This window comes from Callithrix jacchus, chromosome 1, assembly GCF_049354715.1.
Source record: "Callithrix jacchus isolate 240 chromosome 1, calJac240_pri, whole genome shotgun sequence".
Classification (NCBI taxonomy): domain Eukaryota; kingdom Metazoa; phylum Chordata; class Mammalia; order Primates; family Cebidae; genus Callithrix; species Callithrix jacchus.
The window spans coordinates 92,889,661-92,913,803 of NC_133502.1; the positions used below are offsets into that span (position 1 = coordinate 92,889,661).

The 24,143-nt window shown below is 37.5% G+C and overlaps 1 protein-coding gene across 7 annotated transcripts in view; it reads left to right on the forward strand.

Moving 5' to 3' along the window:
• ABHD17B (abhydrolase domain containing 17B, depalmitoylase) overlaps positions 1-24,143 on the forward strand; it is a 47,070-nt gene that overhangs the window by 9,520 nt on the left and 13,407 nt on the right. For 4 of the 7 annotated variants that reach the window (XM_078366684.1, XM_078366695.1, XM_035302538.3 and 1 more), the window contains one exon: positions 15,961-16,123. The exons of the other annotated variants lie outside the window; for them this stretch is intronic. The gene's annotated coding sequence lies outside the window, so the exon portion shown is untranslated. The remainder of the gene's footprint in view (positions 1-15,960; positions 16,124-24,143) is intronic. 7 annotated transcript variants of the gene reach the window in all.

Sequence of the window (24,143 nt, forward strand, 5' to 3'; positions counted from 1 at the left end):
ACACACAAGCAATTATTAGATGAGTTAAATATATCTTTGATAATATTACATGGGATTATGGGATTATGTAATATTAGCAAAGATATATTTAATTCATCTAATTACAGGGTCCATGGGATCCCTGCCTAAAATGGTGTGCAAGACCATATAGTAACCTAATATATGACATTTGTAAGGATGAATTAACTACCCGTCTTAAATGCCTGCTTTTTTCCTTATCCCAAAGAAGTATTTACACCAGAAATACCCTAGACATATAGACTACCAAGTAAAAACTATAGGCTCGGCCTATCAGATTCATCTCACATAAAGGATTTGCCTCAATGTTTTTACAAACCTTTTCTCCTTTCCTCCGTCCTACTCTACCCCGGTTGCATTACTTGGCATACAACTTTGGAAACGTTCTCTGTCAGCTTTGGCTAAAATACTTTTCAGACCTACCCTAGGACATTTCTTTAAAAGAAAAAAATAACAGTATTTGCTTGTATTCTTGTTACGCAGCTCTCTCTCTCTCTCTCTCTCTCTCTCTCTCTTCCCCCCCTCCAACCCCCCGAGAGAGTGTCTTGCTCTGTTGCCCAGGCATGAGTGAAGTGGCAGGATCTTGGCTTACTGCAACCTCTGCCCCCTGGGTTAAAGCGATTCTTCTGCCTATCTGGGATTACAGGCATCTGCCACCATGGCTGGCTACTTACTGTATTTTTAGTAAAGACAGGGTTTCACTGTGTTGCCAGGCTGGTCTCGAACTCTTGCCCTCAGGTGATTTGCCCATCTTGCCCTCCCAATGTGCTAGGATTATAGGCATGAGCCACTTCACCTGGCCAGTTTTCTATTTTAATAGTAGTGTGTGTTTGACATACTACTATGGAACACAAAATGTGTGACTCTCTGAGGTTTCTTTCTCAGAATTTTACATTTGAAATCTTAAATACATACAATTCTTCAACAGTACATGAATTACCAAGTTACTGTGCTCTACTTACGTCATCAGTACTATCAATTTTAATGTAAGTCTAAGTCAGCATAGGCTTATATGCAGTAGCCTAAAGGACTGCATCATTCTGTCTGTCCCATGCCTAAAGAACTACAGTGGCTTTCTATATATATAATTGAACACAGATCTGTATGTCTTGAACCTCCTGGGTTCAAGTGATTCTTCCACCTCAGCTTCCTGAGTAGCTGGGACTACAGGCAGGCTCCACCACCCCTCACTATTTTTTTCTTTTTTTTTTTTTTTTTATTTTTGGTAGAGAGAGAGTTTTGCCATGTTGCCCAGGCTAGTCTCAAACACCTGAGCTCAAGTGATCCACTTGCCTCGGCCTCTGAAAGTGCTGGGATTACAGGTGGGTTCCACCATACCCAGCTGGAGATTTGATTTTAAATTTCTCATGTCTAATCCCGCCCTTTCCCATGTTTTTACTTCTTAAACCCTATGCTTTTGTTCTTTCTCACTTTAAATGTTATTCTCCTTGCCTGAGGGTTTTCCCTCTGTTTTAGGAAGTCATATCTAACCCTAAAGTTCTAATTCTCTCAGGAAGACTTTCCTAATTCTTGATCTCTACTGTCTTCTGATTTGTAAAAACTTAAAATCTACTCCACATTAAATAGTTCTTAATTTTTTACTGAATTAAAAGACCCTACAGAGCTAATTTTCAGTCTGTTAAATATATTGTTCTTATTTTCTTATATTAGGCATCTAGACTGTTCTTTGGAATTTTTATTCCATTTCTTATGTACTACTGAAGAAAATGTATGAAAAGCCAATTTCCATATTTGAAGAAAGTGGTGAAATGTAGACTTGTTGAGGCTGGAAAAGTTATTAAGCATAAGTAACAAGTGTTTGTTACACATCTAAGAGTAATGCTATTTCTTCAGACCTTTACTTACAGATGCATATGATTAAGGGAAAACAGCTGTAGCCAGAGGAAAAGGAAGTGGTAGAGATGACAAGTTTATGCAGCTAGCCAAACTGGGTAGACAAACTGAAGGCCACATTGGTAAGGATTGACTGACATGTTACAACAGCTATGTAGAGAGTTATATACTGAGACTGTGTAAATGTCATAATCCCTCCCATATCTCTACTAAAAAGGTATTATATGCAGTATATGGAAAAGGGATCGATAGTTAAATGAGGGATATAAATTCCTTTGGGAAATAAATACTTTGCAGGATGGCTTCATTTCATTTTCATTTTTTATATTTTTTTGAGACAGGGTCTTACTCTTTTGCCCAGGCTGGAGTGCAATGGCCCAATCATGGCTCACTGTAGCCTTGACTCCTGGGCTTAGGCAATCCTCCCACCTCAGGTTGCTGAGTAGCCGGGACCACAGGCATGTGGCACCACACCCAGCTAATTTTTATTTTTTGTAGAGACAGGGTCTCACTATGTTGCCTAGCTGGTCTTGAACTCCTGGGCTCAAGTGATCCTCCCACCTTGGCCTCCCAAAGTGCTGGGATGAGCCACGGAGCATGGCCTACAGAATGACTTTATATCTCATGTAGAGCAAGGTTACAAGAAGTTTAATGATATGGATTGGTTGAAACCTTGTAAGCCAACTGTTATTAGTTTTATAGGTTATTCTTGGAGCTGCCACTTCTATAACTTTTCTTGGGTTAATTTTTAGGTTAAAAAGGAACAGATCGATTTATTAGCCATTAGTCGGTACCTAAAATTCTTTCTAGTTCTAAATTCATGTGTCTCCCATGAGAGACCTAAACATTTTCTTATTGTTCCCTACTTCCTCTTGGGCACCCACCACTGAACATCTTAACTTTTATTCTAAGAGGTTTTGCATTATAATCAGCCCCAGGGCTGCTAGAAGAGAGGGATAACATTTCATAACCAAATTCAGCTTCTTCAGCTTAGAAGAAAGGATCTTTTTTGCAACAACATGAAAACCTGTACATAAATTTGATCAGTTTTCTCTATGTCCGTTTATCCCATTTTCCCTTTTAATTCTGTCACCTTTCTGCCTTTGAAAGGTGAGAGGGACAGTCCTGTGTCTTGAAGAAGGTTTGTATATATGTGTTTTGGGAGAAGAGAGAAGTGTGTGTGTGTGTGTGTGTGTGTATGTCTCTCCTGTTTATTTGGTTGACTTTGTAATAACCATAAGAGGACTTTTTAGACAGCGTTTCCACTAGGAAAAAGCTGTAAGCCTTATGCTACACATTTGGCATCTTTATTCACAGTCTGAAATTCGAACCCTCCTCCATCACCAGTATCTTAAGTTACCTCCAGTAAGAAGTTATTTTTTAGAAGTTCGATATCTTGACCAAGTTCTCTTGAACCCCCACTGGATAGGTGACAGAGCTAGGGATATTCCTTAATACCCATATATAGGCATATTTTCAGGGAAGGCATAAGAGGTTTGCTACTACATTTGTGTATGGGTTTTATTCAATTCTAAACGGTAAAAAAAAATTGAAGTCAGGAGTACAATGTCGAAATTCCTGTCTACAGCTGAGAATGTTATAGTCATAATAGACATGAAGTTGGGGACAGAATGGGCATTCACAGAGTCAAGATATGAGTAGATTAAGATTCACCTTGAGGGCTGGGCGCAGTGGCTCAAGCCTGTAATCCCAGCACTTTGGGAGGCCGAGGCGGGTGGATCACGAGGTCAAGCCATCGAGACCATCCTGGTCAACATGGTGAAAACCCTTCTCTACTAAAAATACAAAAATTAGCTAGGCATGGTGGTGCACGCCAGTAGTCCCAGCTACTCGGGAGGCTGAGGCAGAAGAATTGCTTAAACCCAGGAGGCGGAGGTTGCAGTGAGTCGAGATCGCGCCATGGCACTCCAGCCTGGGTAGCGAGCGAAACTCCATCTCAAAAAAAAAAAAAAAGATTCACCTTGATTTATTTTATAACAGAAATGTCTTATTACAGCACTGGAAATATCCACCTTAACCACAGATTAGATAGGTACAAAAAGGAAGGGTCTTTTAGCTTTCTAAATACTGTATGGAAATTAAGGTACAATAGCTGTTCTAGACTGAGTGAATGGTAAAGGTTGAGAAGCTTAAAGTGAAAATTAATATAGCTTAAGAACCTCCAGAGTTTTGAGAAAGTAGTTTTCAAATCAGTCTATTATTAAATATTTTGGACCTTTTGTCCAACAATTTTACATATAGTTTCAGGAGATTAATGACCACAGATACTGTTAATAGTCCTGTTGCTTTCTAAGGTAATTTTTAGGTTTGACCTCAAGGTATTGGCACATTAACTGATTTTTCATGGAATTGATTAAATAGCTCCAAACCATCCAAGTAAGGGTTTGTCTGAAGTCAGGTCTGAGAGTAATATACAGTATAATGTTATCCTGAGACATTGATATTTTCAGTAGAAGATATTAATAAGAAAGTTTGGGGTCCTGGCCTGGTGATTCACGCCTATAATTCTAGCACTTTGGGAGGCCGAGGTGGGTGGATCATGAGATCAGGAGTTCAAGACCACCTTGACCAACATGGTGAAACCCCGTTTCTACTAAAAATACAAAAATTAGCCGGGCATGGTGGCACATGCCTGTAGTAATCCCAGCTACTGAGGAAGCTGAGGCAGAAGAATTGCTTCAGCCTGGAAGGAGGAGGTTGCAGTGAGTGGAGAGTGCCATCTAGCCTGGGTGACAAAGCCAGACTGTCTCCAAAAAAAAAAAAAAAAGAAACTATTAAGTATTAGAATGTTGACAGATTGGTCAAATTGCAGACTTTACAAAGTAAGGTAATGTACTTCTCACCTTTAAAAATCTATACTGGGTAATAGCCTCCTTTTTGCATTCTGGTATTCAACAGAAGGCAGAAGATTCTTGAGGGTAAGTTGCAAACACAGATAAATTCAGCCTGAAACACAATTTATATCCTATTCGGCCAGAACATGGGCTTTAGGCAAGTAAGTACTGGTCTATTCAAATTCCTTAAGAAGTTATAACTTTTTGGCTTCCAGGCCTAAGAATACTTCCTGATGACAAGCTCTGAAATCCATAAATACGTTGGTGACATTATAGGGAGATAGAGGCTAGAACTTCCCAGTAATAGTCGTGGGATTGTTGATTTGTGACCAGACATCCCTAGCAGTCACTAAAAAATAAATATATGCTGCTTCTCAAGATTTCTCTCAGAACTCTAGGGCAGATTTTCTGTGTAACATATTTATGTACTTGTCCACTCACTACCCACTCATTAATGATGAGTTTTGGTCTCACTGTAAATGTGCCCACTGAATGAATGCAATGTCTTTAAACTGCCCAGTGTTCAGGAGTCTACCGCGTCAATGGCTCCTCATCATTCCAAGAGAAGCTATTCTCAGGAAAAGTCTTAAATGGAATAAAAAAAAGGGACTTGGACCCAGCCATCCTGGGTAATTTTCTAGTTAGAATGGAGGCAATTTAGATGGCCCATCTTTGTTTATGGTCTGTTACCCTGAAGTACAAGCACAGTTGTAATTATGCTTCCTGTCAGTAAGTTTCTCCCCAAACTTACCCAAGTAGAAACCTGGATTTAATGTAGGGGTGAGATCTGTGATTTATGTGCTTCAGAGAATGGAGCTGGAGGTGATTTGAAAGTCAAGTGAACCATGTAGCCAAGCCCTCAAAATTGAAGAGAAAATCTAGTCAGAAAGCAACAGGACAGAGATGACTCAAGATTTCGGTTGTTCCAAATTAGGTTCTAGATGCCATCAGCATCCCAACACAATCTCACTTATATTAATTAAGATAGCAAAGTTAATCCAAATGATACATCCCCATGGTATGGTTGTGTAGGTGTTATACAAACTGATGTCGTTTTTGAGAGCAATTTGGTGGTCACTTCAGATACATTTTTTTATAGAATGCTTCAATATTAGCATATGTCCAAAGACTTCCTAGAATCTTTACAAATTTTATAACTACTGTAATATATCAGTTTTTTTCTTTAAAATTACATCTTGGTATGTTAAATGTTGCTCTTATACCACAAATGCATTGAAAACTTTGGATGCATGTTGAGAAACATGCTTTTCTATAAAACTCAAATATAGGAACTGTGTCTACAATTCAAAGTGAAAATATTTGGCATGTTTGTTAATTCTGCCTTTTTGGTTTAATACCCTAAGGCACGTGAGTGTACACTTTTACTTTTTTTTTTTAAAGCATACGGGACAATTTTAAGATGTAATATCAATACTTTAGAAGTTTGGTCGTGTTGTTTGTATGAGATTCTGAGGCTTTGGTTTAAATCTTTCCTTGTATTGTGATTTCCATTTAGATGTATTGTACTGAGTGAAACTTGTTAAATAAATCTTCCTTTTAAAAAACTGGAAAAAAAATAAAATAAAATCACATCTTGGAACCTTCAGAAGAAAACAAAGCTGTGAATTTATCATGTTAATTTGGTTTTGCTTAGTTTTTTTTATCATCTAATAGCCAAGGTCACTTCCTTCCTCTTTTCCCAAATACATCTCACATATTCTGAGCAACTGTCCCACCTTCATTTTTTAAACTAATAATGGGAATTTTTTTGCATATGAAATGGGAAGACCATTTATTCTTATTTTTCATTTTCTACTGGGCTTATTGTACACTCTTTCCATGTTCATATTGTAGCAAACCATTTCATTTCTGCATATTAATCTAACTCAGTAATTAAAAGTATGGAAGCTAGGCACAGCAGCTGTTGCCTGTAACTCCAGCAGTTTGAGAAGCTGAGGGGTAAAGATTGCTTAAGGCCAGGAGTTCAAAACCAGCCAGGTCCACAGAGCTGAGATCCTATTTCTGTTTATTAAAAGAAAAAATGAAGCATGGACTCTGCTCTCAAACTGCTGAATATGAATCCTGGCTTTACCATTTACTGACATGTGGTCTTGCATAAGTTAAACTTATCTATGTTTCTGTTTCCTCATCTGTAAACTATGTGGGAGGAGGGAGGAAAAAATAGCATCTATCTCATAGGATTGATAAAGTACTTGGAACAAGACCTATTAAGTGCTGCCTAAGCGTGTTTTGGTAAATTAACACTAGCCTGATTTTTTTAACCTAGCAAAATTTTAAAAATGAAGGTTTAGGTTTGCCAGTCAATAATACTACTCTTCGATTTGTTTTGACAAAATTCAGCTCAGCCAGCAGTGGCTTTGGAGTGATTTCTGTGTGGCAGCCATTGCTAGGTGTAGATATACTTGAATTTAAGTATGTGTAATGAGGAGGGGACAAAACTAATAGGGACAAACATGACCTTAGAGTTAGTAAATGATTTATGAAGTGGTTCATTTGATTAATTGTACAGTCCAAAAGAAACTTTTTTAAAGAGACAGTTGTCTTACTTTGTCACCTCGACTGGTGGTGCCATGGTGTGATCATAGCTTATTGCAGCCTCAAATTCCTGGGTTCAAGTACCTTCTCCTTCCTCAGCCACCCAAATAGCTGGGATTATAGGTATGACCCACAACACCTGGCTAAGATGAACATTTTTAAGCCCAAGAAGTCTAGTTCCTTTTGAAATAGGACTTTTTGGGACCTTTATATACATTTCCATGCTTTTAGAAGGTAACTTTTAATAATATGTACAGACTGTGATTTAATTTTTTTGTAGTAATGCCTGAATACTAAAGATAAAACTTCTAAAAAATTTTGATAGCCGGGTGTGGTGACAGACATCTGGGAAGGCTGAGAGGCAGGAGGTTGCAGTGAGCCCAAATGGTGCCACTGACTCCAGCCTGGGCAACAGACTGAGACACTCTCTTAAAAAAAAAAAAAAAAAAAAAAAAAAGACTAAACTAAACTAAAAAAACTTGAAATTTCATGTATTCATTATATTAATCCAGTTTTATGTGTATATTCAAATTGGTTAGATGTAGTATCTGTGTTTTTAGTAACTGATAAATAAGTCAAACATCAGTATATGAAAGCACAAGCAAAATGCATTATATTGTGAAATATATATTTGATCTTCATTCCTATTTCCTGTCATACAACTCCTTCAATCCTTAGAATCTCCAAAGTGAAGTATCTTTGTATGCTAATAAGTTGACTGAAAGCCATGCACCTCCAGGTAGCTATTGGATGGGTCTTGGTTACCTAGAAACACCCAGGCAGGATTAGAGTGTTGGGACTTTAAGTCCTGCCTGCTGATCTCTTGGGAGGAGAGAGGGCCTGAAGGTTAAGTTGATATCAGTGGCCAGGGATTTAATCAGTGTTGCCTACTTAACAAAGCTTCCATTAAAAATTAAAAAGGATTGGGTTCAGAGAGCTTCCAGATAGCTGAGCACCTGGAGACTACTGGAGGGTGGCATCCCCTTTCTGCATTTCTTCCCCTGTGCATCTCTTCAACTGAATCCTCCTTAATATCCTTTATAATAAACTGGTAAATGCGTCTCCCTGACTTCTGTGAGTCGCTGTAACACATTAATCGAAATGGGATAAGAGGTCGTGGGAATCCCAATTTATAGCTGGTTAGTTAGAAGCATAGGTAAAACAACCTGGGGCTTTCGATTGGCATTGGAAGTAGGGAGACAGTGGAATGTGACACTGTCTTCAGATAGATGTCAGAAGTGAACTGGGTGGATACCACTCAGCTGGTATCCGCTGCAGAAGTAATTGTTTGTTTGGGGGAAATCTCTCATACATCTGGTCACAGAAGTAATCTGTTGATTGTTTTGGTGTGAGTGTAAAGTACAAACACTTTCGTTTTACATACAGTGTATGTAAAGTTTGTTTTACATACAGTGTATGTAAAGTTTGTTTTACATACAGTGGAATATTATTCGGTCTTGAAAAGGAAAGAAAATTCTAAAACATGCTACAGTGAAATAAGCCTGTCACAAAAGGGCAAATATTGTGTAATTCCACTTGTAATGAGAATAGTCAAATTCATAGAGTCAAATGGTGGTTGCCAAAGGCTGGCAGGAAGGGAAAATGATAGTATTGTTTAGTGAGTATAGAGTTACAGTTGGGGGAGATGAAAAGTGAAATCTGGTGATAATTGCACAATAATGTAAATGTATTTAATGCCATGGAACTGTACACTTAAAACGGTAACTTTTATGTCTATTTTACCATCATTTAAAAAACAAAACATTATTTCTCTACAGTGACCAAGATAGAGAAACTGCTCATTTTGGAAAACCGCTGTAGGAAATGACAACCTCCCTTACTCTCACCTCTGCACTTCCCCCATCTTATCACCTGCTTTCCCTCCTCCAAATAAACTTGTAAATTTATGTTTATAAATTTTATATTAACTATGATAAATATACTTGTTTAGGAGCTTTTTAGTGGCAGAGACAACTTTGAAAACCTGCAGTTTTTCAAATTATAAATATCTTTATTCTTTTTATATACTATAGAAGATTGTATCTGAAGCTTATGAGAAAATTTGAGTCACAAAGTTTTAGAACTAGAAGAAACCTTATCAGTGTATACTTTTAAGCTTATAGAAAAGGAAAATGAGGTATTAAGAGATTGACTTCCCTAAAGTCACCAGCTTTTTAATAGTAAAACTAAAGCCATGGGTCTTTTGATTCTTAGTGTTCTTTGGACTACACTGTGCTATTGTACTGTCCAAAGGTGTCATTGCTATCTCACTAGAAGAATTTACTGGATTGAATTTTTAATTGCATTATTGGAGCAAGTAGTTAAAGCTGTACTATGTTCTTGAATATGTGTAATTATCTTCTGGTCCCATTGAAAAGCTAAAACAGAACATACTTGTTTGCGCTATAGACAGGACGTGGGTGGGTGGGTGTGTGTGAGACACAGAGGAGAGAGAGAGAGTGTGTGTGTGTGTGTGTGTGTGTCGGGGGGGTGGGAAACAGACTGACACTGACTACTCTATCCCCAAAATTCTCTTTATTCTAACACTTACAGGAGTTCCAAGTTTCAATTCTGCAGTCAGTCCTAATCAGACTATAAGCCTTCTGGGTCAATAGGCTTACACAAATGTAAAGGAAACTCAAGTTAGTTCTTTGCTTAGAACTATGAACAGTCAAGAAAGAAGCAGTCCAACAGCATGAAACCCAAGATAAACAAACATTACCTGAAAAACACAAATGAAGAGAGAAAACAAAAACGTTTATAGATATAGTGGATAGTCCCAGGATTCCTAAATAGAAATTCCAGGTGGAACAGAGAAGATGGAGAAGAAACAAATAGAAGAAAAATTCTCTGAGCTAAAGAAAGTCTCAGAGCTTTAGATCAAATGAACCCATTAAGTATAAAACAAAGTTAACAGACAATAACACATTTAGATAATAGTCTCCTGAAATTTCAGAGCTAAGGATATAGGGAAATCTCATAAATATTTTTGCAGGGAGAGATGAGAATCACTTTTTAAAAATCATATTGGTAAGACCCTTTTATTAATATTAGGCACTAGAAAATGTGGACCAGTGATTTAAATTTTGAGGAGAATTTTAAGAAACAACCTAAATTCTAAAGCAGAGCTGATTTGCTATGAGTATGAAAGGATACATAAAAGTGTAGTTTACTTCACCAGACCTTTGGGTGCTGGGAGTTATATTACAGCAAAATCAACCAAAAAAGAAATCTTACAAAAAGGTGAACTTGAGATTAAGAATCAACAAAAGCATGTGATGAAAAGAAGTACTAGGTAGGCAGACAACTGGGCTCAGAACTAACCCATAACATGATTATTTCAAATTAAAACAGAATTCACTGGGTCTAAACATGCCTTTACCAACAACATGGATTCTGTGGAACAAATTCTAATACGTTGGAATATGTTGAATGTAATAAAAAGGCAAAAAATTCAGAAAATTAAAAGGCCTCTTTGGAAAGTCCAAATGTGAAGGAAATGAAAATGTGCCTTATTTTTGAATAGTGAGGTGTAATTGAGTGTCAAGAACATAAACACCTTGACACTTAGAATTTAATGACATAAAGTTATTATTCTCAGGGTTTTACCATGCCGCTTGGATGGGCAATGAATAACACTGTAAATAATTTTTATTATCAAATTTTAAAAAAAATCAACCAATAGATAAAAAACTTTAAAATGCAAATGATATAAAATTTAATGTGAACATAATTGTATAGTCAGCAATAATGGTATGTGATTACATGGGGGAGCCAGTAGAAACTCCCTAAAGTTGATATAAGAAATAGAGGTTCAGCTATAATATGTAAAGTTATAACTAATACAAACTAAAATTGGAATGAGCAGAGAAGGTAGGAATTAGGGTAAATCTTCTCAGTCTTTCTGTGTGTGTGTGTGTGTGTGTGTGTGTGTGTGTGTGTGTGTGATAGAGTCTAGCCCTGTCACCCAGGCTGGAGTGCTATGGCACAACCTTGGCTCACTGCATCCTCTCTGCCTCCCAGGCTCAAGCTATTCTCCTCTTAGCCTGTCCAGTAGCTGGGATTACAGGCATGCACCATCACTCCCAGCTAATTTTTTTTTCCCTATCTTTAGTAGAGACAGGGTCTCACCATGTTGGCCAGGCTGGTCTTGAACTCCTGAACTCAAATGATCCACCTGCCTCAGCCTCCCAAAGTGCTAGGATTACAGGTGTGAGCTACCATACCTGGCTCCTCAATCTTTTATAGTGAGGATACACTATGATAAGAAATAATTGATTTTTTTTTAAATGAGCATGGTAGTAAACACTAGAAGAATTAAAAACAAATGACACACAAAGCCATAATTTCTGAGAATGAGGCTGAGGTTTGGGTTGGGATTAGGGAAGAGACTAAAGAAGTTTTAAATGTTTTTTTGTTGTTGTGGTGGTTTTTTTTTTTTTAATCAGTTTTACACACACACACACACACACACATACACACACACATGTTCAGGAAGCCAAATCATTCTACAAATTCCCAGGGGCATTTTACTTATTTTTGGATGATTCTTTTGGTGTTTGGCTCCATATCTGTAGATAACGGTAGTAAATTACTGCTTCTTCCATGTTGACATCCCACTTACAGAAGAGAGCGTAGCTCTTCCCCACCGTCACACAAATGCGCTTCCAGATCCCCCCAACTTCCCTGTGTAACTTGCCATATCAGTATTTTTTAAGATAGTTCTCTTTTTTTAAATTTTGAGATGGAGTCTTACACTGTCGCCTGGGCTAGAGTGCAATGGTGTGATCTCGGCTCACTACAACCTCCACCTCCTGGGTTCAAGCAGTTCTCCTGCCTCAGCTTCCCTAGTAGCTGGGATTACAGGTGCCCACCACCATGTCCAGCTAATTATTGTATTTTTAGTAGACACAGAGTTCACTATGTTGGCGAGGCTGGTCTGGTCTGGAACTCCTGAACTCCTGATCCGCCCATCTCAGCCTCCCAAACTGCTGGGATTATAGGTGTGAGCCACTGTGCCCTGCCGTTTGATTTTTTTTTTTAAACCATGCCTTGTAATACTTTCATAATAGCAGTATTATTTATTAAAATATCAAATGCCTATTGTGGAACTTGATTAATATTTATTTGCATACAGTAGTAATATCAGCATTTACATTTTTGTCTTTTCATATAGCTCTAATATGTTTTATAGCAGTTTCAATTGCCTAAAAAAAAGCTTGGTTGTTGGGTGGTAAAGTTTTTTTTTTAACTTTATTGAAACATCTTATTTTATTTACTACTTGGCAAATAAGGGTTGATTGGGTACTTGTTCATGTGCTATGTTGACTTGTAAATGGTTTTATAATCTTTTTTCATAAACTCTTAGAAATAATCTTTTTTGTAGCTCTTAGAAATTAAGACTGGGGCCAGGCGCAGTGGCTCACGCCTATAATCCCAGCACTTTGGGAGGCTGAGGCGGGTGGATCACGAGATCAAGAGATCGAGACCATCCTGGTCAACAAGGTGAAACCCCGTCTCTACTAAAAATACAAAAATTAGCTGGGCATTGTGACGCATGCCTGTAGTCCCAGCTACTCGGGAGGCTGAGGCGGGAGAATTGCCTGAACCCAGGAGGCGGAGGTTGCGGTGAGCTGAGATCGCGCCATTGCACTCCAGTCTGGGTAACAACAGCGAAATTCCGTCTCAAAAAAAAAAAAAGAAATTCAGACTGGGATACCCATAATATGAGCCTCTTTTTCAAAAAGATTGTATTCATTATTTATCATCAACAATTCTTAAATTTTGTGAGATTTATGATTACATTGATTAGATAATATTGTGGTGTATATGAGTGTTCTATGGTATGAAAAATATTTAGTAGATATTCATGTGAAAAGTTTCTCAGGGACATATTCTACTTCTTATAAACAATGGAGTAATGTGCATTTGTGAATGATTCTGGAACAATGTAATATAACAGCTTTTCTGTGAACTTTGGGGATAAGCATGATTTGGATTCTTAGAATAGAAATGCCAAAAGCTGATGATTATGGAGAGAAAACATGTGTCTGTTTATGTCTAGCTTACGCTGACCAACAGAGGAGGTGTGACTTTTAAAAGCCCTGAGCTAATTATACTTTCCAGTCACCAAAAGTTTTATGGGAATGTAATAGTAGCATATGCAAAAATCAACAACCTGTTTTACTGCTCCATCAGGAAGACTTAGTTCACTTGTTAGGGCATTGCTCTAGTGGATAATCAGGATTGTGTTTAGAACACGGTTTTGGACTCTGTTCAGAAATTCATTGGCTAATAATCCCAAGTGTTTTTTATACTTTCTCATGGTTTACTTGAAACTGCAGCTTACAAGGAACCTTTCAAGAACATGAATCCTTTTGATACATCAAACCATGGATTAAAACATATAGATAGTCTAATTGATTTGCATTGCTCGTTTTTAATAAAATGGTTTTTATGTTAGAATTGGGTTAGAAATAAGTCTGTGTTGTAAAGATAAAATTTTCCATGACAGTATTGTGGAGATAATCTCATTTAGTTCTTTGTGTTTTATCAATGTTCACCAGAAAGATCTATCAAAATTACCTGTATGTACTTTGATGGAAAAGCCAAGAAGGAAGGTGCTCTTTTAGCATTTGAAGCTAGTATGAATATAAAGCATGTAGCCATTGGTTCTGGATTGCCTGGGTTTCAAAGGCTCTATCTAGTTCAGCAATGCCCATTAGGGCTTTCTATAGTGAAAGAAATATTCGTACTATGCTGTGCAACTTGTAGCCACAGTGGCTAGTGGGACTGAAGAAATGAATATTTAATTTTAGTTAATTTAAATAATTATATGTGGGTAGTGAGTGGTTAGATAATGCAGTGTCTAGTAGTATTAAGAAACTGAAAGCAAGCAAAGTAATAAAAAGTACTACATTGAACTAAATAGTACTTCTGACCCTAATTTGCTTGGCATAGCTTATAGGCTCTTTACCCTTAATTTTCCTCTTCTACTATAATGTCATCATAGATCTAATGCCTTCTCTGAGCTTTACTGCCTAACTTTTTTTTTACTAGAACTTATACTAGGACTGATACTATTTTGATGTCTCTGATTGGTGCCTGCTATCTTTTTTTTTTGAGGCGGAGTTTTAGCTCTTGTTACCCAGGCTGGAGTGCAATGGCGATCTCGGCTCACCGCAACTTCCGCCTCCCGGGTTCAGGCAATTCTCCTGCCTCAGCCTCCCGAGTAGCTGGGATTACAGGCACGTGCCACCATGCCCAGCTAATTTTTTTGTATTTTTAGTAGAGATGGGGTTTCACCATATTGACCAGGATGGTCTCGATCTCTTGACCTCGTGATCCACCCACCTGGTACCTGCTATCTTCACCTCAACTTTCTTTTTTTGTTTAACTCCAATACTTTCCACCAGTGAGAAAGCACTCTTATTTGCACATTGCCCAGTACATTTTTTTTCATTTGACAGACTCTTAATTTTTCTAAACTCACAATTATTAAGGCATTTGTTCAGTTTACCCCAAGAAAACCCACACTTCTTTTTTCTTTTTTTTCAAATACTGGTATTGTTTTTAATAACTATCACCTCAAGTGTTTGAGTGTCACAAATTGATTCAACCAACCAAATAGTATAAAAATAAAAATGGCACAGCATATACTGTAAATAAATCAAAACTGTATGTGTAACAGAAAGACAAAGCAGTGGCATATTAACCCAAAGCTAGCTGGACACAACACAATGAATGTCTATTGCATAGTAAACAAACTGACAACGGTTTCCAAGTCAGAGAAGATGGTGGGGAGGTCACCAAGAAGGTACTGACTAAACTTCCTGCTTGCCTGTGACTATGTCACTGAAAAGGTGTGGAAGAGGGGACGAGTTGATAAGCTGGAGGGGAGTCCACCCTCACTTGAGATTTGCCACATCTGGTACTGAGCAGTTAATGATTATTCACACTCAAGGGTTTAGATTTATGCTGCTAGTTTTTCACATTCTTTTAAACTTAAAGGGCGGGGGAGGCAGAGGTTACTGAAACCGTAAAGAGATGCATTACACAAGTTATCTGGTATGATATAAAGACACATGGTTACATTTGCAAAACCCACACTTCTAAGGGTGTTTTCATGTGACTCATTGGCACTGTTACACTCTTAAGTTTGTCTAGAATCTTAATAGTATTTAAAAATTGCAACTTTACCTTAAAAGTACCAGGCATGATTCTTTTTCAAAGAAGTTTTGCAAAAGTTTATTTAAACAGTAATATTTAAAGATGTTTTTTTCCAAGTTTATAAACTCTATTCTTATGTAGCACAGTTCATCTAGTTTGTGTCTTCAGAGTTGACTTTTTCCCGCAAAGTCACCTGAATTTTAAGCCCTTTGATCTCACAAATGAAACCCTTGTTTTATCTGTGAAACCATGTGTCTACAAAAAGTACAAATAATTAGCTCGGCATGGTGACACACGCCTGTGGTCCCAGCTGCTCTGGAGGCTGAGGTAGGAGAATCGCTTGAGCCTGGGAAGCAGAGGGTGCAGTGAGCCAAGATCAAGTCACTGAACTACAGCTTGGGCAACAGAGTGTGACAAGCTATCATCCTGTATAAGGCATCCCTAGATAAGATTAGTGGCTTTTTTTGTTTTGTTTTGTTTGTTTTGTTTATTTATTTGTTTTTTTCAGATAAGGTCTCCCTAATGTTGCCCAGGCTGGTCTGAACTCCTGGCCTCAAGAGATCCTCCTGCCTCAGCCTCCCAAAGTGCTCGGATTACAGGCGTGAGCCACTGTGCCCGGCCCAGGAAACTTTGATACTATAAGTGTTCTGGATGCTTCATCTTCTTTCAAGGTGAATATTCAGCTTCTCTGTATGTACTAAACTCTGTAATGTATATGGCTTTCTAAAAACCGTAACACTCAGGGTTTCACATGTAGCTATACTTTGAATAACTACTACAGATTACATACAATGATACTGTACCCCCAGATTTATCCATAAATGGAGTAATTCATCTTGAATTTTAGACTATAGTTCTTAACATGAAATCTAGTATATCAAAATTCAAATGGTTTGTCATATACAGTGTACTGAGCATAGTTGTCAACATATCACACAAAATGAAGAAAGAAGCATTCTTTTAAATGTTTTCTCTAAATCTGCTTTTAAAGACTTTTAGTACTAGCTCAGTACAACAAAAACCATAAACTTTATAATAATTAGTTATTTGTAGATGGCAGTAATATGATTTAGTCTGTAATACCAAGAAACTATTACAAGGAGATCAAAGGGAGATCTCCCCCCACCTCCAGTAAATTGTTATATCAGAAATTCACAGGAGGCATGTTAGTAATTTCTTATGTTAGAAGAGAGGAAGGAGATACAGTAGATCATTGTATTTATGGACTTTTTTTAACATTAGTCTTCCTGTTTTGCTGAGCAAGAATCAGTTGTTCATCTTTTTTCTTTGTCATTGAAGAGGAAGAAGTTACCAGGAGAAGCAGATTCTTAAATTATTATTTTATACAATTTTAGGAAATTCCTTTTGCTATAAGTTGAATTCCCTGCCAAAAGGAAAACCTTAATTTTCACAATGGGCCATCTGTTAAACATTGAGGTCACTTTTTTTGGGGGGGGGAACAAACCCTCATTCTGTCATCCAGATTGGAATGCAGTGGTGTGATCTCTGCTCACTGCAACCTCTGCCTCCCAGGTTCAAACCATTCTTCTGCCTCAGCTTGCCAAGTAGTTTGGGATTACGGGCGTGTGCCAACACACCAACTAATTTTTGTATTATTACTTTTATTTTTAGTAAAGATGGGGTTTCGCCATGTTGGCCAGGCTGGTCTCAAACTCCTGACCTTAAGTGGTCCACCCGACTTGGCTTCCCAAGTGCTGGGATTACAGGTGTGAGCCACTGTTCCCAGCCTGACTTTTCATTTTGTATATTAATTTCAAGAGGGGCAAGATTTCCTCCTCCCTGGAATAGGGTCCTATTCTGTGCTTCCTAACACATGAATGATTTGAGTAACTTGGAAGCCTTTTTCACCTACCCCCACTTAGGTTCATAGATTTTTATTTGACTGCTTCTATTTTGCCCCCCATATGAAAAACCTAAGTAATAGTAACAAAACATTTTTGCATTCTTTCTTGACATGTAAATTTAGTGAATTTCCTTCTTTTGTAGGAGCTTCTTGGGTGCAGAGAGTTGAATTACCCCTGTGGGTAATTCATGAAATTAGGTCAAGCTCTTTAGAACTGCAAGGTTACTTTTTATTCATTTGAGGAAGATAAGGCTAAATTAAAAGAATGGGCTGTTTGAAGCAAATAAATTAGAATGCTTTCTTCTGGTCACAACCTTGAAAATAGGTTTTGATATTCTCTGTCATTAAGAGACAACCAGTGTTTTGGTATGAAATGCCTCTGTCTTATTCTCAGAGCTCAAGCATTTCACCCAGTAAGCCACATAATATATTAAAATGGTAAGTTTTCTTATAAGGTCTGTTTTGGTTTAAGAAACATGTAATAACAACAATGAATAATACACAGTCCACACACACCCCAAAACTCCACACTTTTTGGTATTGCTGACAATGCTGAAAATAAATAGATAGTGGCCATTCTTTCGTCAGTGGCAATTTAATAGTGACTCATGTTTGAATTCCCAGAGAAAAGTGATTTTCATATGTAACTCATTCATTTAAAAAGTATTAGAAAACCTACGATATGTCAAGTATTCTGCTTGCTACTAGATGTCCAGTTGTAAGCAAGCAGATGTGATTGTTGCCCTTTGGAATTTCTAATCTGTTCATGGCACATTGTCACCATCAGTCTATGAGCATAGGCCCTGCTTTAGTTTTACTTAATTTCTATTTTTTTTCTTTTTAACTTCCATCCCCATTACCCTTCCGTGAGCATATACTCTGACATACATACCCTTAGAAATGTATTTGTCCTCAAAGATAGTGTAATGTTTATGTCTGTTGTGCATATATGTTAATGGTATTATAGGTATCAGTTTGTGCCTTTTTTCACCCAATACCATTATATTTAAGCCCTAGTCATCAGTCATTGTTTCTGACTGTGTTATTTTTCCATTATCTTCATTCAACACATGCTTACTCTTTTCCCCATGTGTGGAACCTGTATTGCATCTGAGGCCCCGACACAATGCTTCAGATACACCTTAAGGACCTTGTGCAAGTATTTCTTTGTAGTACTTACCAAAGAGTGAGATTCTGGGTCATTGGTAAGCATCGTGGGCTTACCAAGCAGTTTACAAAGATTCCCATTCCCCCCCTCCATTCTCACCAGCACTGGATAATATTCAGCTTTCTAATTTTTTTCTTTTAGTTTTGATGTATTATTTCTTTTTTTTTGAGATGGAGTTTAGCTCTTGTTACCCAGGCTGGAGTGCAATGGCGCGATCTTGGCTCACCGCAACCTCCGCCTCCTGGGTTCAGGCAATTCTCCTGCCTCAGCCTCCTGAGTAGCTGGGATTACAGGCACACCCCACCATGCCCAGCCAATATTTTTTTATATTTTTAGTAGAGACAGGGTTTCACCATGTTGGCCAGGATGGTTTCGATCTTTTGACCTCGTGATCCACCGCACCCGGCCCGATGTATTATTTTTTGATTCCTCTGATAGTTGGTGAGGTTGAGCCTTTTTCCATATATTTGTTAGCCATGTGAATTGCCTATTCCTATCTTTTGTCGATTGTTCTTAAGTTACCCAGTTTTTTCTTGTTTTTGCTAAAGTTCCTTACAGACAGTTTGGGAGGATGAAATCATCCAAACAGGACATTTTTCATTTAAGAGAAATCTTTTATTTGAATGAAGCTAAATCTACAAATGTTTGTCTTTTGTAGATGCTTTAAAAATTAGTTTTGCTCTTTAGTTCTGTAGTCTGCCTGGAATTTGCTTTCTGTATTCCAAGATATAGGGATTCAACCACTTTACCCCATGTGGTAAGTTTTATCAGCACAGTCTTCTAAAGAATCCATCCTTTCCTACTGCTTTGAGAAACCAGCTTTGTCAATCCCTGGTCCCATTCATACAGGGGTTCATTTATAAGCTCTGTTACTAGGTCTATTTGTTTCTCTGCCAGCACCACTCTGTCCTTATTTGACTTTGTGCAATGTGTCTTAATATCTGGGAGGGAAAATTCCCACCTACCCCATATATAGATACCAATTTGTGCCTTACTTTTATATACCCAAAGAGTGGTGTGTGTGTGTGTTTGTGTACACATATATACCTTTGCTCTTCATAGACATTTTTTGGTAACTTCTTTATTAATAAATAATTGACATACTATAAGTCTGAAATATCTAAGATAAAACTCAATGTTTTAATATATATATTCACAAAGTTGTGCAACAGTCACCCAAATCAGTTTTAGAACATTTTCATTACCCCAGAAAGAAACCCCCACCCTTTAGCTATTATTATTGTCCACCCCTCCTGTTCTCCTCATTCCCAGACAACCACTAATCTACCCTCTATCTCCATAGATATGCCTATTTGAGATAGTTTGTATAAATGGAACCATACAATAAATGGTCTTCTGTGGGCCAGGCATGGTGGCTCCTTGTAATCCCAGCATGTTTGGAGGCTGAGGAGGTGAATACTGAAGGCCAGAATTTAGCAATCAGCCTGAAAAACCTACTGTGACACCGTCTCTACAAAAATTTTAAAAATTAGCTGGGTATGGTGGTACATGCCTGTAATCTTGCTACTTGGGAGGCTAAGGTGGGAGGGTCACTTAAGTGCAGGAGTTTTTGAAATTATAGTGAGCTGTGGTCACACTAGTGCCCTCCAGCCTGGGCAACAAAAGGAGAGCCTGTGTCTTTGAAAAAAAAAGAAAAGAAAAAAAAGAGGTCTTTTATGGCTGGCCCCTTTAACATAGCATAATGTTTTGAAAGTTCATCCATATTGTAGCATGTATCAGTATTTTGTTTTTATTGCCAAATAGTATTCCATTTTATGGAATACATTCCATTTTATGAACTACATTTTGTTCATTCATTAGTTGGTGAACATTTGGATTGCTTAACATTTTTCAGCTATTGTGAATAATGCTCCACATGTACGTACAAATTTTTGTGTGGACCTGGGTTTTCCTTTCTCTTGAGAGTAGAATTGCTTTGTCAAATGGCAACTCTGTTTAAGTTTTTGGGAAAATAACCAGACTGTTTTCTAATGTGACTGTATGATTTTTCTTCCCGTCAGCAGTTTATGAGGGTTCCAATTTCTCTACCTGTTAGATAACCTTTATTATTATGTCTTTTTTATTATATCTATCTTAATGGAGATAAAGCTGTATCTCATTGTGGTTTTGATTTTCATTTCCTTAATGACTGATGATGTTAGGCATCTTTTCACATGCCCATTAGTCATTTGTATATCTCTTGGAGAAATGCCTGTAAATACCTTGGCCTATTTGTTAATTGGGTTGTCTTTTTATTGTTGAATTGTAAAGCTTCTTTATATTTTCTCACATTCAATAGGTTGTCTTTTCACTATCCTTGTGTCTTTGGAAACAGAAGTTTTTAATTTGAAGTCTGATTTATCTTTTTTTTTTTTCTTTGTTGCTTATGCTTTCAGTATCTTTTCTAAGGAAACAGTTGATAACCCAATGTGGCAAAAATTTATGCCTACTATTTTCTTCTGAGGCTTCATGTTTAGATCTTACATTTAGTCTTTGACCCATTTTGAGTTGATTTTTTTACATGATATAAAGTAGGTGTAGAATTTCATTCTTTTGCATGTGGATATCAAGTTGCCCCAGCACCATTTGTTGGAAACACTTCTTTCACCGTTGAATTGTTTTGGCACTTATCAAAAATTAACTGACCATAAATGTCAGGTTTATTTCTGGATTCTCAGTTCTTATTCCTTAGATATATTTGTCTGTCCTTATGCCAGTACCATACTGTCTTGGTAACTGTTGCTTTATTGTTAAGTGTTGTTGTTGTTTTGTTTTTTTTTTTTTTTGAGACGGAGTTTCACTGTTGTTATCCAGGCTGGAGTGCAATGGCGCGATCTTGGCTCACTGCAACCTCCACCTCCTGAATTCAGGCAATTCTCCTGCCTCAGCCTCCTGAGTAGCTGGGATTACAGGCACGCACCACCATGCCCAGCTAATTTTTTTTTGTATTTTTAGTAGAGACGGGGTTTCACCATGTTGACCAGGATGGTCTTGATCTCTTGACCTCGTGATCCACCCGCCTCAGCCTCCCAAAGTGCTGGGATTACAGGCATGAGCCACCGCGCCGGGCCCCTACATTTTGAAGTTGGGAAGTGTGAATCCTCCAACTTAGTTTTTCTGTTCAGTATTGATTTGGGTATTCTGGGTTCCTTGAGCTTCTGTATGAATTCTCTGCATTTTGTTTTTCTTGATTATAAGTGGAGGAGTTTTTTTTTCTTTTTCTTAGTTTTATTATTTTATTTTCTACAGACCTTTATACTTTTATATCAATTTTATAATCACTTTTGAGTTCCTCAAATTTGTGCTGGAATTTTAATGGGAATTACCTTGAGATTTTTGTTTTAGGAGAGTTAACATTCTCAATTCTCTTAAGTCATTCTTTCCATTTTTTAATGTTCTTATTTAAAATGTTTCTGCATAAAGGTTTTCTGCATTCTATTTTATATTAATTCCTAGATAGCTATTTTGGTTGTGGGTGCTCTTATTATTTTATTTTTTTTACTATATTTTTAGTTGTTTAATTCTAGCTAACATGGAAATGTATCAGTTTCCCTAAGTTCGTGCATTTGCCAAAATTGCTGAGAAGTCTCATTTGTTTTAATGCTTTCTAGGTTATTTTGTTTTTCTATCAAGGTGATGTTATCATCTACCAACCATATTGTTTTGTCCCTGTATATCTATTAAGAAAACCATGTGTTTTTTTCCTTTAGTTCATTAATATGAATTACTTTGGTTTAACGTTGGAAGATTTATCATTCTTGTTTTCCAACTGGATTTTGTATTTGTGTTTATATCACTTTACATGTTGTTCCTTGTTTTTTTTTTTGAGAGTTTCGCTCTTGTTACCCAGGCTGGAGTGCAATGGCGCGATCTCGGCTCACCGCAACCTCCGCCTCCTGGGTTCAGGCAATTCTCCTGCCTCAAACTCCCAAGTAGCTGGGACTACAGGCACATACCACCATGCCCAGCTAATTTTTTGTATTTTTAGTAGAGACGGGGTTTCACCATGTTGACCAGGATGGTCTCGATCTGTTGACCTTGTGATCCACCCGCCTCGGCCTCCCAAAGTGCTGGGATTACAGGCTTGAGCCACCGCGCCCGGCCCCTTTTTTTATTTTAAGGTTTTTTTCATGCATGTTCAAAGTGAAATGGACTTACAGTTCTAAGTTTGGGGATAAAGGTTATAATAGCCTCAGAAAGCAATTGCTGAGCAGCATTCATTTTCTAGAATAACTTAACTGTTCTTCAAAAGTATTTTACATGAAGGTGGTCTTCGATGTCCATTTGAAGTTCTTATGGTTATTTGCATATTCTAGCCTTTGTGCCAATTTTGTCCTTTTATATTACTCAAAAAAAAGTGAATTTTGTCTAGGTTATTTATTGACACATGATATTCTTTCATTTCTAGAAACTATGTCTGTAGCTCAAACTCCTTTTTCCCCTAGTACACTATTTTGTTTATTTTGCTTATCTCTTTCTTGTAATCAGTCTTGTGTTAGTATAAAACAGTGCTTATGCGTTTAGGTTACAGAATCTGTCATGTACATATCAGTTCCATTTATCAGATGTGTGACATTAGACAACTTAGATAACTATCCTATGCCTCCATTTCTTTGATTGCAAAATGGCTATAATAATAGTCCCTATAGCAGAGCATTGTTGAAAAGATTAATGTGTGAAAAGTATTTAGAACAGTGCCTGACACTTTATAGGGGTTCAGTTAATGCTATTTGCTATAGTAGTAGTGGAAGTCTTTACTTAAAATCAACTGTTGGTTCTCCGTGGCTTTTTGTTCTTTGTTTTGTTGATATCTGCCCTTAATTTTCTTTTTCTTGTTTCTTTGTGCTTATTCTCTCCTTAAGTTGGACACTAATTAATATGTAAAGCTAGATGTTTGCAGTGGGTAATTATAACTCCTTTAGATATGCCCTACACTGTCATTTTTCTGATGATAATATCAGACATTAAGAGTCACGCTTATATTCATGCTTTCTTCTATGTCTTAAGCTTATCAGTATCAGTTAGCATCCTCAACAAGTCAGATACCCCAGCACATTTTTACCTCTTAAATAGTTTCTAACTCTTTTATCAATCCTCTTCGTATTCATATTCACCAAAGTTTTCTTCTGGATTTTTAGGGATATACTTTTTCTTCACCTTCCTTGCTCCCATTGCTCACTTGTACAAAAAACTTTTTATTAATGATTCTCCTTTATTTTTCATATCTCAGATATCTCACAGAATTCCCTTGGGGTTTTGGAGGTTTTTGTTTGTTTGTTGTTGTCTTTGAGACAGACTCTCACTCTGTATCCCAGGCTGGAGTGTAGTGACTCAATCACAGCTCACTACAACCTTGACATCTCAGCTGAAGTGGTCCTCCCACCCCAGCCACCCTGGTAGCTGAGATTACAGGCACACACTACCATGCCTGGCTAATTTTTGTATTTTTTATAGAGATGGAGTTTTGCCATATTACTCAGGCTAGTTTTGAACTTCTGGGCTCAAGCAATCCTTTCAGCTCAGCCTCCCAAAGTGTTGGGATTACAGGTGTAAGCCACTGTGCCTGGCCTTCCCTTGGATTTATCTCCTCCTTTCCTTGCTGGAGTTTTTCAAAGACAGACTTGATTTGGTTAAGTCTTAGAGTTTTTGTGTGTCTGCA